The sequence below is a fragment of the Struthio camelus genome, chromosome 4, assembly GCF_040807025.1.
Source record: "Struthio camelus isolate bStrCam1 chromosome 4, bStrCam1.hap1, whole genome shotgun sequence".
Classification (NCBI taxonomy): Eukaryota; Metazoa; Chordata; class Aves; order Struthioniformes; family Struthionidae; genus Struthio; species Struthio camelus.
Window position 1 is genome coordinate 59,557,985 of NC_090945.1, and position 14,119 is coordinate 59,572,103.

Consider the following 14,119-nt stretch of genomic DNA (forward strand, 5'->3'; position numbering starts at 1 on the left):
TCCACTTTTTGAAGCTCCCCAAAGCAGTACATTCACAGCCATTTAGGAATCAATTTATCCACTCTTGAAACTTTACTCACCCATGAAATAAAATAGAGCAGTATATGGGAACAACCTACACAAAGACTGGAGATGACATACTCTGCAGAGCTGCCTTGCCTCCCTCTAACAGCTGGAGCATCAGCAGAAAGAATTAGGCCTCTTCTTTCCTTCTCTCTGCTAGGATGACATCGCCCTATGCACATTAGTCATTTTTCTGAAGCTACATTAATCTAATCTGAAGCTGACAAAACTATGGATCAGTTGCCAAAGTCTTCATCTGCAATGATGCCATGCAATTTCCTGATTAGTTAGAAATGAAATAAAATGCATAGCAATCTTTATGTCCAGGAAGAATGAACATTTCAAAATCACTTTAAATCTGTTTATTACCTTGATGATTTCTAGTCGGATACTCTAGATTCATAGCAGTAATAAGACAAACCCCTCAAACTACCTGTGCTTGCAGTTAATACTACTTTAATATTTCGTATGTACAAAGTGGAGAGAGGGGTAATTCAGAAAATAATGAGTTTTGCACTCATCCACTGTCTGCTGTCAACTCAACTTCTGTCATCACTCTGCCTTTAATCAGGATTCACATTGTCTCTCCTCAGATTACCTTGCTAACTTTTTCAAATCATTAAAACAAAAAGTCTAAAATTTTCAGTCTCTTCCATCCTTTCACCAAGCAATGAAGCGAGCCAGCAAAGCCACTTATTCCTCCTTACTCCTTTCCCCTCGCATTCATATTTTCACTTCCCTCCTCACAGATCTACTCATGTCTTAGGAATCCATCCCTTCCTTTCTTTTACTTTCCTTTGGATTTTCCAAACTGGCCCTTCTTTCTTTCTCAGCTTTCTTTTCTGTACACTATTCTACATATTTTAGCTCATAATTTACTTTTTAAATATTTTGGTAGCATTAGCATCCTCTCCAATTCTTTTGTCTGGTTCCTGTCTTTTTTCTGGTTCAAGTTTTGACTCCTTGTCCTTGCTTTGAAATTTCTGCACAATACCATTTCTACACTGATCATGGTTCTCATCTCGCTCTCCATCTCTGACCAGCACACACTGTCACACTCCGTCTCCTTTATCAAGAACTTTCTTTTTTTCTTTATATAAAAAGTTTGACACCTTTAGTCCCTCCTTTTTTAGTTCATCAGGCTAACTCACCGGTCCTCTTTTGAGGATTTCTTCTTCAGGATTTGTATTTTGGGGTTGCTATTCCACCAGCAAGACCGTACATAAACGGTAAACACACAGGCAAAGTTAACCAGATTGCCTTTTGGACTTGTTTTTCCTAAACTGAAGATAATCCTTTTTAGTGAAATGAGTGGGTCACTTGAATTCCAATCTAAATGAACACTTGGAAAAGTTGGCACTTCCCCCCTTTTCCTTTTCATTTGAAAATATACATAAAATGATTTGATAAGAATGACTCTCATGCAATAGGTCTCCTTATTGTATGGAATATGATCTTTGCATTCTGTGGAATCTGCTTTAAGACTATAACCATTTGTTAAACACTAGAAAGTGAATTCTATCAGTGTGGAAAAAGCTTAGCTGTTCTAAAGTGTGAGACATATAGAAACCTAATTTATGTACAGTGACATCCATGAGAGATTCTCATCTTAAAGCACAGGTTATTACAGAAAAATATACATATACATTTTATATATATATATAAAATTACTATTTATCTTACAAGCATATTCCAGGTAGGTTCTTGCCTGCTCACTAATTGTATGATCAATACCATGATAGTATTAATTTTATTAGCGCTCATTTTCAATTGAACAAATTATACATTATGGACTAAATAAAGAGCCTGGTCTCCTTGGGTATAGTATATCCTATTATTTATTTATTTTATTGTGATTTTGAGTATCATAGAGCCAAATCAGCAGGCAGACTCCATTATGCATTCTATTTCAGGAATCACACATTTTAAAATAAGTTTTACATTTTATTTATTATTTAAGAACCTGGAAAAATAAACTGTTTAAAGGTCCCTTCCTTCATCAGAATTATACTTCTAGGCGCTATGTCAATTTTTAAGTACATTTTCAAAACAGTGTATGGCAATTCAGTGAGCTAATCTCCGTCGTTTAAAAGTCATAGGGCTCTACCTAGAATCATTACTTTGTAATTTAAATAGTAATTTCTGCTCTTTCCTCTCAGCCACAGTCAATGCCATTTCTTCTAGCTTTGCAGAATACAGAGAGGACAACATCAAAACCCAGGAAGTAAAATATATATCACAGAATCACAGAATGGTTTAGGTTGAATGGGACCTCTGGAGATCGTCTAGTCCGACCTCCCTGTTCAAGCAGGGTCACCTAGAGCATATTGCCCAGGATCACATCCAGACGGCTTTTGAATATCTCCAGCGAAGGAGACTCCACTACCCCTCTGGGCAACCTGTTCCAATGCTCTGTCACCCTCACAGTGAAGAAGTTTTTTCTCAGGTTCAGATGGAACTTCCTGTGGTTCAGTTTGTGCCCATTGCCTCTTGTCCTGTTGCTGGGCACCACGGAGAAGAGGCTGGCCTCATCCTCTTGACACTCCCCCTTCAGATACCTGTACACGTAGAGATCCCCTCTCAATCTTCTCTTCTCCAGGCTGAACAGGCCCAGCTCTTGCAGTCTTTCTTCACAGGAGAGGTGCTCCTGTCCCTTCATCATATTAGTAGCCCTCCGCTGGACTCTCTCCAGGAGTGCCATGTCTCTCTTGGACTGGGGAGCCCAGAACTGGACACAGTACTCCAGGTGAGGTCTCCCCAGGGCTGAGGAGAGGGGCAGCATCACCTCCCTCCACCTGCTGGCAACACTCTGCCTAATGCACCCCAGGAGACCATTGGCCTTCTTGGCCACAAGGGCACACTGCTGGCTCATGCTTAACTTGTTGTCCACCAGCACTCCCAGGTCCTTCTCGGCAGAGCTACTTTCCAGCAGGTCAACCCCCAGCCTGTACTGGTGCAGGGGATTATTCCTGCCTAGGTGCAGGACCTTGCACTTGCCTTTGTTGAACTTCAGGAGGTTCCTCTCCACCCACCTCTCCAGCCTGTCCACATCCCTCTGAATGGCAGCACAGTCTTCTGGTGTGTTAGCCTCTCCCCCCAGTTCAGTATCATCAGCAAACTTGCTGAGGGTGCACTCTGTCCCTTCCTCCAGGTCATTGATGAATATATTGAACAAGACTAATTGTTATAAAGGTCTAATGTTAAACTTTTTTAAATTGATATTTTTCTTTCAGATTTTAGAGCTACCCTTTCTTCCAGAATGATTGATAGGGTTATATTTTCCCCAGATCTTAAGCTAAATTTATCTTATAATTAACCAGAGACAAACTGCTGCAGAAGAGTCAATGTATTTTTTGACACATACAGGGATGCCTGTCACAGAAAGCCGTAGCAGAAGTAAGTCCAAATAACCAAGCAGAGCCAAGACCGGCCTCTGGGTGAAGAGATCCAGTGAAGTGTTAACTTCCTGGCAACAGGCTCACTTGCCAAAGAGGTGTCAGGCTCATCAATCTAATGGAAAGAAAGGATGGAGAGCAGGTACTCAGTGCCAAAGGCAACTTCAGTGCACTTTGTGGGAGAAATTGTGTGAGAGTGATTACACTACCACTTTGTTGAAATAGGCTTTTGAAAAAAAAAAAAAAACAAAAAAACCCAGCCACCCTACTTTCTTAAGCCTCTAAGACACTGAGCTCCCTCATGGGGCTGCCTGCAGCCTGCACAGACTTACCAAAGCACATTAAATTCTTAAGGGGAGAACTTCAGAATCCCTGGCTGATTTCCTGACAGGTCTGGAGCCTTAAAGGGAGAACAAGATGTTCAGACAAGAATTGGAGAGAAGAGCGTTATGTCCATAATTCCAACTGAATACATAATAACTGGTGATAAGGGAAGAATAAATATATATATAGCTATGTGCAAGATGTGCAGTGAGTCCTTACGTGGCTTGTAGACCAGTTAGATCTGAATTCAGTGCCTGCTTTAAATGCCATAACTGTGACTACAGAGTCTATAGTTACAATTTACACATTGCATGCCAAGATCATTTACCTCAATGCAAAGTGAATCAAAGTATCTAAGTGTCACTGCTGAGCCCTTTCAGTACCCAGGCACACCCCAAAGTAGGCCACTCTCAGCATGGCTAAGCTATTTTCTTTTATATACTATATCCACATGGTAAAAATAAGACCCAGAACTTGCAAATAGCTCTGAACGGCTAGACTTGGCTTTCTAACGAAAGTATGTCATTGTTTTGTTGACGCAGTTTTGTGTTGAGTTAAAAACATAATAATTTTCCTGAATTGGAGGCACTAGCAGTATTATTATGTTTTACTACACAATTTTCTAGAAGCAGTCATCTGCATATTCTTGTAACACATCACTACAGATGAAAAATTATACCTACAGATACAGAAAAAGATGAAATTATGACAAGCTCTGAAGGTCCCAGTTGCTAGTATCATTTGTTACTACATGAATATCAATGGTTTTGTTTAAAAAAACAGGCACCTTAGTTCCATGCAATTCAAAGTAAAGTTTCAATCAATGCTTTCATTAAAAAAAAAAGAGAGATACCTCAGCTCCACACAATGCAAAGTAAATTTTCAAAACATGACTTGAGGAATATCTCTGAGTCTGCTAACATCCCAAAACATTTTCAAATACAGTGAACATCCCTATTCATATTGTCTTTGAGGCCTGTAGCTCCCCAGATGGGATCAGGAAAGGTACAAAAGGTCATACCAATTATATTTCCACATAATATTTTGGCTCTGAAAGAGGACAACCCAGAAAATCCGGTCTTTAATATAAAAAAGGATCTTCAAATACTCATTTTTAACATGAGTGAATGTTACCATATGCCTAGGGTATAAACATTACTATATCGAGCTACACATTTAAAAAAGAAAAAGGGGTGTGAAAAATACTACTTTTTATAACATAAGATTGCTTCACTGATTTTTGGTCATTTTTTGAAAGTCATAGCATGTCATGACATATTTTTGTCTGGCAGTGCACTCTGTATCTGTGCACTCTTCTCTGTCTGTCTGTCTCTCTCTCTGCATATGGTACACAGTCCCTCTGGACAACCTGTTCCAGCTCTCCCCTCCGAATGAGGAATTTTCTCCTAGTGTCCAGTTCGAACCTCCCAAATCACAATTTGTGCCACCCCCACCAACACCTTTTTTTCTACCTGTGATTACTGAGAAAAGGTCAGCTCTAATGTTTTTGTAACTCCACCTCACTAGCTGCTCAGTGTACCTTCTGCATTGACTAATCTTAGTCTCCCCTTTGTCAGACTAGACAAGACCTGCTTCCCCCAGCTCTCTTATATAGGTTGAGCGTTCCAGGTCCCTGATCATCTTGGCAGCCCTCCACTGGACACACTCTGCTTTTCTCAATATCCCTTTTGAATTAGGGCCAAAAATTGGATTCAGATGGGGGTTCACCAGTGGCTAACAGAGGAGAATAATAGCAAGAACAACAGCTTTGATCTACTGGCCACGCTCTTCCTAACATAGCTCAGTATTTTCTCTTTTTTTGTTTCTCAGGTTTGTCTTATTTGAAAATGAGAGCACATTGCTGCCTGATATTCAAATCAGCATCCACTTTGACCGCCCAGGTCCTCTTCAGCAGGATTACTATTTAGTCAGTTCCCAGCCTATACGGATTTATGAGGTTATTCTACTCTAGGTTCAGAAATTTACACTTTTTATACTTAATTTCATGAGGCTTCTGTTGGTCCGTTCCAATAGTTTATCAAGATCCTTCTGGACTGAAATTCTGCCATTTGGCATGTCAACCACTTTTCTCCACAATGTAGCATCATCCATAAACTTGCTGACAGTGTTTTTTGCCTCGTCATCCAGGTTGCTGATAAAGATATTGAATAAAATCATCTCCAGTATTGACCCCAGGGTACTCTGCTTGTTACATCTGCCAAATGAACATTAAGCTATTGATTGCTACACTATGAGCTTGGCAGCTTGGCAGTCCAGCTGGTTTTCAACCTGTCTAACTGTCCATTTGCACAACCCACGGTTGCCCAGTTTCTAAATGAGAATGTGTGGGTGCTTGTGTCAAAAGCCTTACCAAAGTCAAAGTACATTACATGCATCACTCTCCTCTCATCCACGTAGCCAGTCATTTCATCATGGAAGGCAATCAAGTTGGTCAAGTATGATGCACCCTTGGTAAATCTGTGATGACTATTTTCATTATCTTCTTGCTTGGAGATGAATTCCAAGAAGATATGTTCCCTGACCTCATGGAATGAGGTGAAGCCTACACTCCCCTGGTCCTTCTTACCATTCTGTAATATGTGAGTCATCAGGAACCTTGAGTGCCACAATTTTTTATAGGTGACATACATACCTTGCTATTGCTGTCTCTTTTAGCACCCGTGGGCGAGTTGTATTGGATTACGTAAAACTTTTCTGTGTAGCCCCTAACATGTTGCCCTGCTGGTGGCTGTCCTGTCCTTGCTAAACCGTTGCTGAACACCCCTAAAAATCATTTTCCAAGAACAGCAGCCTTATTAGTACTACTGAGCTAAATGCAAAATGTTTTCCTCAGTCAGTGGAAAATACCTTACACTTTCCACAGTACAGAGACATTTTACTATTGACCCTGCAAACTAATACCACTGTGCTGCTTTTGTTACTTAGAATACCTAAACATAAGTTCGAAAAAAATCCAGTAAGGCAATACTATTCACAGATACTTGCAGCAAGATCATGGTATAATCTTATCAAGTGACAATAAGAACAGATATCCAAAATCTTGTGAGGAAGTCATGAGTAGTTCACTCTAGCAGGAGTGGCTCACTGCATAGCATTCTCTCCTTGCTGCTGTTGCTGCTGCTACTGCTTCCAAAGTTTGAGTATTGTCTTCGTTTCAATCACTTGAGGAATAATTTCTTGCCTAGTTATATCTAATGATCTCTCAGCGCAGCCACCTCCCTCCAGGCTACAACAAATCATAGATCAAATTATTGGATTTTTGTCTTGATAACCTCTTAGAAATATAAACTCCTTTTTGAAGGACTTCGGTTAAATATTCAATTTTTTTTAGGTACTGTCCAAGGTAGACAACCCCAGGATAAAAGAATCTATTGAATCTACAGAAGAATCTCAGGCATATTGTAGATTCAGTGAAGTAAGCTTTGACATATGATCCATGTTATCCCTGTTTTTCTTCTGCTCTGTAAATAACCTAAGTTGGCCACAATCCCCTTAGAGCAGGAAAAAAATCCCTTTCCAAGCAGAAATAAATAAGAAAAACATGAATATATGTTAAAAAAGATTTCAACAGGCAGTTGAATTCTCATTTTCATTGGTGTATATTTGAAATTTCTTGCCATAATCTCAGCAGTGGGATATTTATCACTAGCTGTGCTGTTATCACAGGGATGACCATCTGTGGGAGTTGTACTCTGTTCTCTGCTTTGTACATAAACCCCAAAAAACAGTGATCATCTCAAAGAAGAACTGACAGAAGCTACATGCAACCTTGCAGCACCCTCTACTTCACTTCATGTATGCCACGGCATGAGATAAATTGTTTTATGAATGGGACGTTTTAGGCAGAGCTATCTGGTCTGTTTGGTTGACTTTTGCAGAAGTCAGCCCCAGACCATGACCTTTTTAAACCAGATCAGACACGTCATCACGTGAGAACTATTGCCTATGACAAACTGGAAAAATAGACTTTACTCTTGCCTCCTAACCTCCTAGCGCAAGATGTATTCTAGGAGAAGTATAAGTCTTAAGAGGAAGTGGTGATGACTGATGAATAAGGTTATTTATTATTTGTACAGCAGTATCCTCCAGAATCCCCATGAAAAAAATTGCAGGCTTCATGGAGGCCTTATGAAAGAAAATACACGCTAATTCCCCTGACCTTCTGCCCTTTTCAGGATGAGAATATCAGCCCAGAGGTGGTGGTGGTCCTCAGAAGAGGACAATACTGGCTACCACACATATGCAGGAACTTCTTATTTCTTGTGAGAGAACTAAATCAGGCTGATCAGCCTCTACCCATAGTTATTACTAGTAAATTGAACTTGCAGTTGTTCTCTGTGGTTATGCTCAGAACGGAAGGGAATAGGACAAAATCTAGAACATTAGATTGTAATACTGTCAGTCTTATATCGGTATCAGTAACTTTGTTACCTACGTAGTATATAGCTCCCACTAAGTGATTAAAAGGAAAGTGTCACTTGGTCTTTAATGTCATTATACGTAGATAACATCAAAAAACACACTGATTAAAAAAAAAATCAGTTCTATTACAGTGTTTGTAGTCTTCAATTTCTTAGGGTACTTTAGATTTTTCAGAAGGTTGATTTTTCAGAAGGATGCAATTAGAGTCTAGATGAGGCTCATTCTTGAAAGGGCAGACCTAACTTTATCACTGTAAGAAAAGGAAAGAGCTCTTTCAGAATATGCCTTCTGTATATAATAAGTTTCAGCTTCAAAAAAGGCTTCTGTATGACATCCCATTAAGAAATACTGATGATAAATAGCACAAAAGTGAGCACAGTAGTCAGCAGGTGAAGTTATTATCATATCGGAATAGATAAATTTTGAGCAATAATTAATTGATTTACATTTTGATGATTAAGACTTACTACAAATGAGGAGTAAATTAGCAAACAATAGAGCAGCTTCACTAACCTGTTGTAAACTAAAAATTCACACAGACAGTAGATTGTATAAGGAACAGAAAAAAACATTTTGTGACATCTGTTAGCCTTTGATAAAATCTATGAGCTATCTGCCTTGATCCACTATTTTAATTTGCCCTCTGAATTTAAGGAAATACAATGAATCATTACTTCTGGAAAAGCCATTGGAAGAGTCTTCCTGGGATGAGGAAATCACTAAAAAGTTAAGAAAGTGGGTTCTAGTATGGACATTTGCCCTTGTGACCACAGGGGAGCTTTGGTGATCATTTAAAATAATGAAAGACCAAACGAAATTTTTAGAACACACTAGAAAAATGGCAGTAGGCCAGAAGGTCTTGTATTAAATAAAATTATTATTATTTTGCACCTAGGAAGTACCACAGGAGTTTTCTGCTGAATATAAAATAGAAAAAAAAGGAAGCAACAGTCATTAAGCAAAATGAAGAATCAACACCTTTAGTACTGATTATATCTTCAGGCAAAGCTTGTAGAAAAAGCTAAGGAAACTGGGAAAAAGAGCGAGAATGAGAGAGAGAGAGAGAAAAATGGTATCATAGCTGTATCTATATGTGCAACATGCAGTGCAAGGTGACAAATTTAGCTCTAAGACAAGGTGCTACAGCACATTTATGTCTATATTGCTCAGGGCTAAATTTAGAACAGATTGATTGCACCCATGCTGTAAATCACTTGCTTTGGGTTTCTGGGGCTTTTGTGTTCACAGAAGACATAATAGTTACCTCTTGAGCGTTTCTTTCTGTTCAAAATGCTTGAATGCGATGGCTTGAAACATCTAGTAATTTTTATGTGAAGTGTTGCATGCCTTAGGGTGTATTATGAAGGCATGTGTGGATTTTTAAGGGTGCAAAGCTGGTGGAGGGTCGATGGAGCCAAACCTAGTACAGGTTCACCTGTGCATCTATGCTATACATATCTACATAAAAAGATTTTATGTAAACAATTTCCACAGCTACACTGAGTGGATTTGTCTCAGAATGAAATAGTTGGTTTAGTCTAAAAGAAAGCCCCAGAGTTAATCAGTAGTTATGCTGATGCTGGGAGATCAGGACACAGAAATGCGCTGGAGAGCCAATTCATTTGACAGTATAAGCATACTCTGATATCAGATCAGGAGCTAGAAAAAGGGAGGAGTGTATAACTGAAAGAAACATCTGTCTAGTTCAAGAATCAATAGGCATCTCTAGAAAATTTAAACTAGAGTGTGAATTGCTTTCAACATATCAAAGGTGCCTTTAATGTCTGTAATGATATATTTAGATTAGTTTTTTCGTTAGTCCATGTCTAAGTATACATTCACTTTTTTTTAAATCTTTTTTTCTTAAAGAGTGTTTTATTCAAACAAATTAATGATTTTAGGCAGTGGTTGCTGGCTGACTGACCATCTCAGTGGATATAAAAGGTTATATCCATAAAGGAGTAAGTGAAACAGATAGGAATTTGGGATGCTATAGCCCCTCAGAGTCAGTAAGAAGAGCTCTGAAAGAGCTGAACCATTTCTCCGGTAAGCAAGTGGTCTGCCTGCACATTTGTCCTACGTTGCCTGGACAAATTGACCTACTATTTCAAAGTGACCCTTTCTCACCTCATGCATCTATTAAATCAGAAGAAACTGAAAGATCGAAGGATGTAATAACATCATCTATCTTTTACACTACTATATATTACAGAGAAAAAGGGAATTGGGAGGAAAAGACATTTCAGATTAAACATCTTTTTCTCTCATGTTGAATGGAAGGTAGATGTTAGAACTCCTAGGAAATAACTCTGGGCTTTTGCAGGTGCAGGATGACTTCAAGCAAATAAAGAAGGGTTTTTTTGTCTAAGTCCAGTTCTTCTGTTTTGCGGGTGAAAATTACATCTTCAGATTGAGAACATCCATGAACTTGTGCTGCTGGCTGCTTGAGTTATAAAACCAGATATGAAGGGGTAAAAACAATCATCTCTCTCATCCCACCAGCTGATGTTGCCAAACTGTTGGCATATATATTGTGGGAGCAATTTCCACCTCCATAGGAAAGCTACACTGCTGACGTTTTATTTCTTGGTGTACTTCCTTACACTTCCTCAGAAAAATAACAAGGTTTCTTGTACTTCTCATATAAATGTTCTGAGAAACTAAATTAAATTATACTTCTGAAACATGATGAGGTGTTCGGACGATAGCATTGTGCACAAGTATTATTATTATTCTCATCATTATTATCATCTAACTTTAACATTTCTGAAAAAACTTATTAAATAAAGCATTTCAAAACATAGTGTGTCCTTCTTCTTTTGTCCCTCCCAAAGAAAGAAATATTCCCAAAGGTGCCTCTGCATTGCAGGACTGGAAGTTTTTGCGCTCTTAAAGGTAACATCAAATGAACAAATAGAAAGAAATTCTTTTGCCTTCCTTTGACTATTGATCAAAAGGAACAAATGCATTTCAAAATAGATTTTGGAAAGAATAGAGGGGTAACCTGGATTCTGTGACCAGAGTTTCTCTCTCAGAAAAGCACTGTGCAATAACAGAAGCTGTATGCACGTTATAATAAATTAACTATAGGATATTATATATTGTTCCTTAATCTATGAGTTACTATGGATTCAGCTGAGGGAAAGCAGCAAGAAAAATATATTTTCATTAATGTTCATTTAAAGTAATGATTTATGTTAACTGATCATGTGCCACTTGGCATACTGTTAAGTATGTACTCATAATCTAAACAAGTTAATTAGCAGCAATGTCCATGAAAACTGAATTTTGAGTGAATAACAGGAAATATTTGCTGGAAGAGAATTTAGAATGTGGAAAGACTAATATTACATTAAAAGCATTGTTCTAGGAAGTCTATATCCAGATAATAAATGTGCCCCAAGTGTCTTCATAAAAATAAGGAGAAACAGAATGTATATTGACAATAAACTGCTTTGTAAAATCCTAAAAATTAACCACTAACAGCAGTCATAAATTTCATTAAAAAAAAAAACAACTAAGAAATCATAAGACACCTGAGGACATTCTATAAAAAAGAAAAGGAGCAACATTAGTTTAAAATAAATTGTTGCAAATTATTCACTCATTCTGTATTCTCAGATACATTTTAAATACAATAGCTCATTCTGTACTCTCATTTTAAATACAATAACACATTCTAAAAGTCACATGTAATGTGATATGCAACATAAAAATGTTATATGAAATATAACATGTTAATGTGTTGTAAGAGACACATATATAATGAGAGCTATCAAAATGAAAACTGGTATGTATTTTTAAGCAAACATCATTCCTCTGTCTCCAAAGTTAAGAAAATATTAAAAAGGTGGAACCAAGCAGAAAATTCAGTGTTATGCATTTAGCAAATCCATTTTCAAGACAGTGTATAAACATTAGCTAGCTAAATATTGTAGGCCAATAATGTTTTGTTAGTCTAGATTCCTCAATAGTAAACAGCAGTGGTCTGTGTGGATATACAAAACCAGGTAGATCAACTTGAAACATAGTAGTGTGTGGCTTCCAGTCTCTTGTCATTTTGTAGAACAAGCCACTTGTCATAGTAATCATTAGCATATGTATCATTCAAAATACTTATCCTGGAATCAAAAGACTAACTACATTTTGTTTTTCGAGTCTTGATCTTCTGATCACAGATATTGACAGAAGGAGAAATGGCAGGAATTCATAGACTGATGTCTCTCTTAATTTTGTAGCTGAGGAAAATTTTCAAGGTCCACTCTTGTTGCCTATTAGGGGACATTAGCCCTATTTTTCACAGGGAGAAAAAAAGTAAGCTAGCGCTGAGAGCTTTCTATAATTTCCATTCTAAATATATATATGTGTATGTATGTATATACATATATAAATATATATGTATATATAAAGGATATATATATAAAGGATATATAGAAAGGATGGAATACCTTAGAACCAGCTTAGGCTCTGATTCAAACCCATGGCAGTTAGTGTCTAGATTTCAATATATATCAATTGGACATCAAGAGCAGGCCTTTAATGAGGTTCAGAGTAATTCACATCAGTAGAAGTAACATCAAAACCTGTCCAACTTTTACTTCTGTCTGTTCTTTAAACAGTAAAAAGTGAGAATCTTTCCAAATCAGCTCAGCTGTCTGTTGAGGCTATCAGATAGCCTAATACCAAACAGATATCAACAAAATGTGGCCCCTTAGAGCATACAAACAGCCATTCAGACTAGGGAACCATCCAGCACGGGAAGCTGTCTCCAGCAGTGGGTGCCGGAGAAAGAATGAGAAGAGACAAGCAGATTTTGTAGTTCCCTGAGTACTTTCCCAGCTCTGACTGTTTTATATTGAGGGGATTTCCTGACCCTGACATGGTTTCTCCATTTTGTGACAATCAACAGACCGCTCTTCAAAGTATTTGAGAAATCTCCCTTTGAACTATTGTAAACTTTTCACATCCGCAACATCATTTGTCAAAGTCTCTTGCCAGTTGTATGAGAAATCAACCCTTAAAGCCCATCAGAAAGAGGCTCCTACTAGTTTCATTTGCTGGGCCTTGTTCTTTTATTGGGACTTGGTGAATAGCCCCTGTTTGCCCTACTTTCCCACATCACTTATAGCTTTGTAGATTTCCATCATATGCCCTCTAAGTCATCCCAGCTGGAAGAGTCTGAGCCTTGACAACTGCTTTTCTTGATAATTCTGTCAGTATAACAGGGAACATATTTTTAAAAATTTAAAAATCCATCAAATTACTACTTTATAAACCTGTCGATAAGTTAACAAATATATCCATCACAGTCATCACAATGGACAGGAGATTTTACTTTTAAGATTCCTCTTTATGGAAATTTATTCTGCAACCGTTTTATGGAACTACATTTTAGCTTCTGTGAATTCCTCATTGCAATAGCTATTTCAAGTATTTACTCTTTCTGCAAGGCTCTGTGTATGGCTTCCTTTCTGAACATTTATGAAAAGAAACATATCCCAAAAGATATTAATGGTACAAACATTTATGCAAATACTTATTAGCATGAACACTTCCTGCTTATAAAGGAATTTTTATTTCCTCTTTTCACAAACATTTTTGAATATGTGAGGAAGAATTATATGTGATTATAGAAAAAAATAAAAGTGGAAATCACTGCAAATACTGTCCAAGCCAATTGATGTATTTTATTTGAATTTTGATTTTAAAATAGTCTTTTTATACTGTCATCACTTTTAAAGTGAATAGGGGTAGTTATGATAATCTAGTTTGACCTACAAAACACCAAAAATTTCACAAAGTATCTCATGAATCATGACCATTGTATCAGTATGCAATTCCCTGTATCCATCAGGGAATGCCAGGAACAATAATCTTTTAATGAGATAATAAGA

General features: G+C 37.6%; 1 long non-coding RNA gene across 3 annotated transcripts in view; it reads left to right on the forward strand.

The window, feature by feature from the left end:
• Positions 1–10,922, forward strand: part of LOC104143106 (uncharacterized) — a 66,316-nt gene extending 55,394 nt beyond the window's left edge. For all 3 annotated transcript variants that reach the window (XR_011140725.1, XR_011140726.1, XR_011140727.1), the window contains exon 7: positions 10,549–10,922. This is a non-coding gene — a long non-coding RNA (uncharacterized lncRNA). The remainder of the gene's footprint in view (positions 1–10,548) is intronic.
• The last annotated feature ends 3,197 nt before the right edge of the window (positions 10,923–14,119 follow it).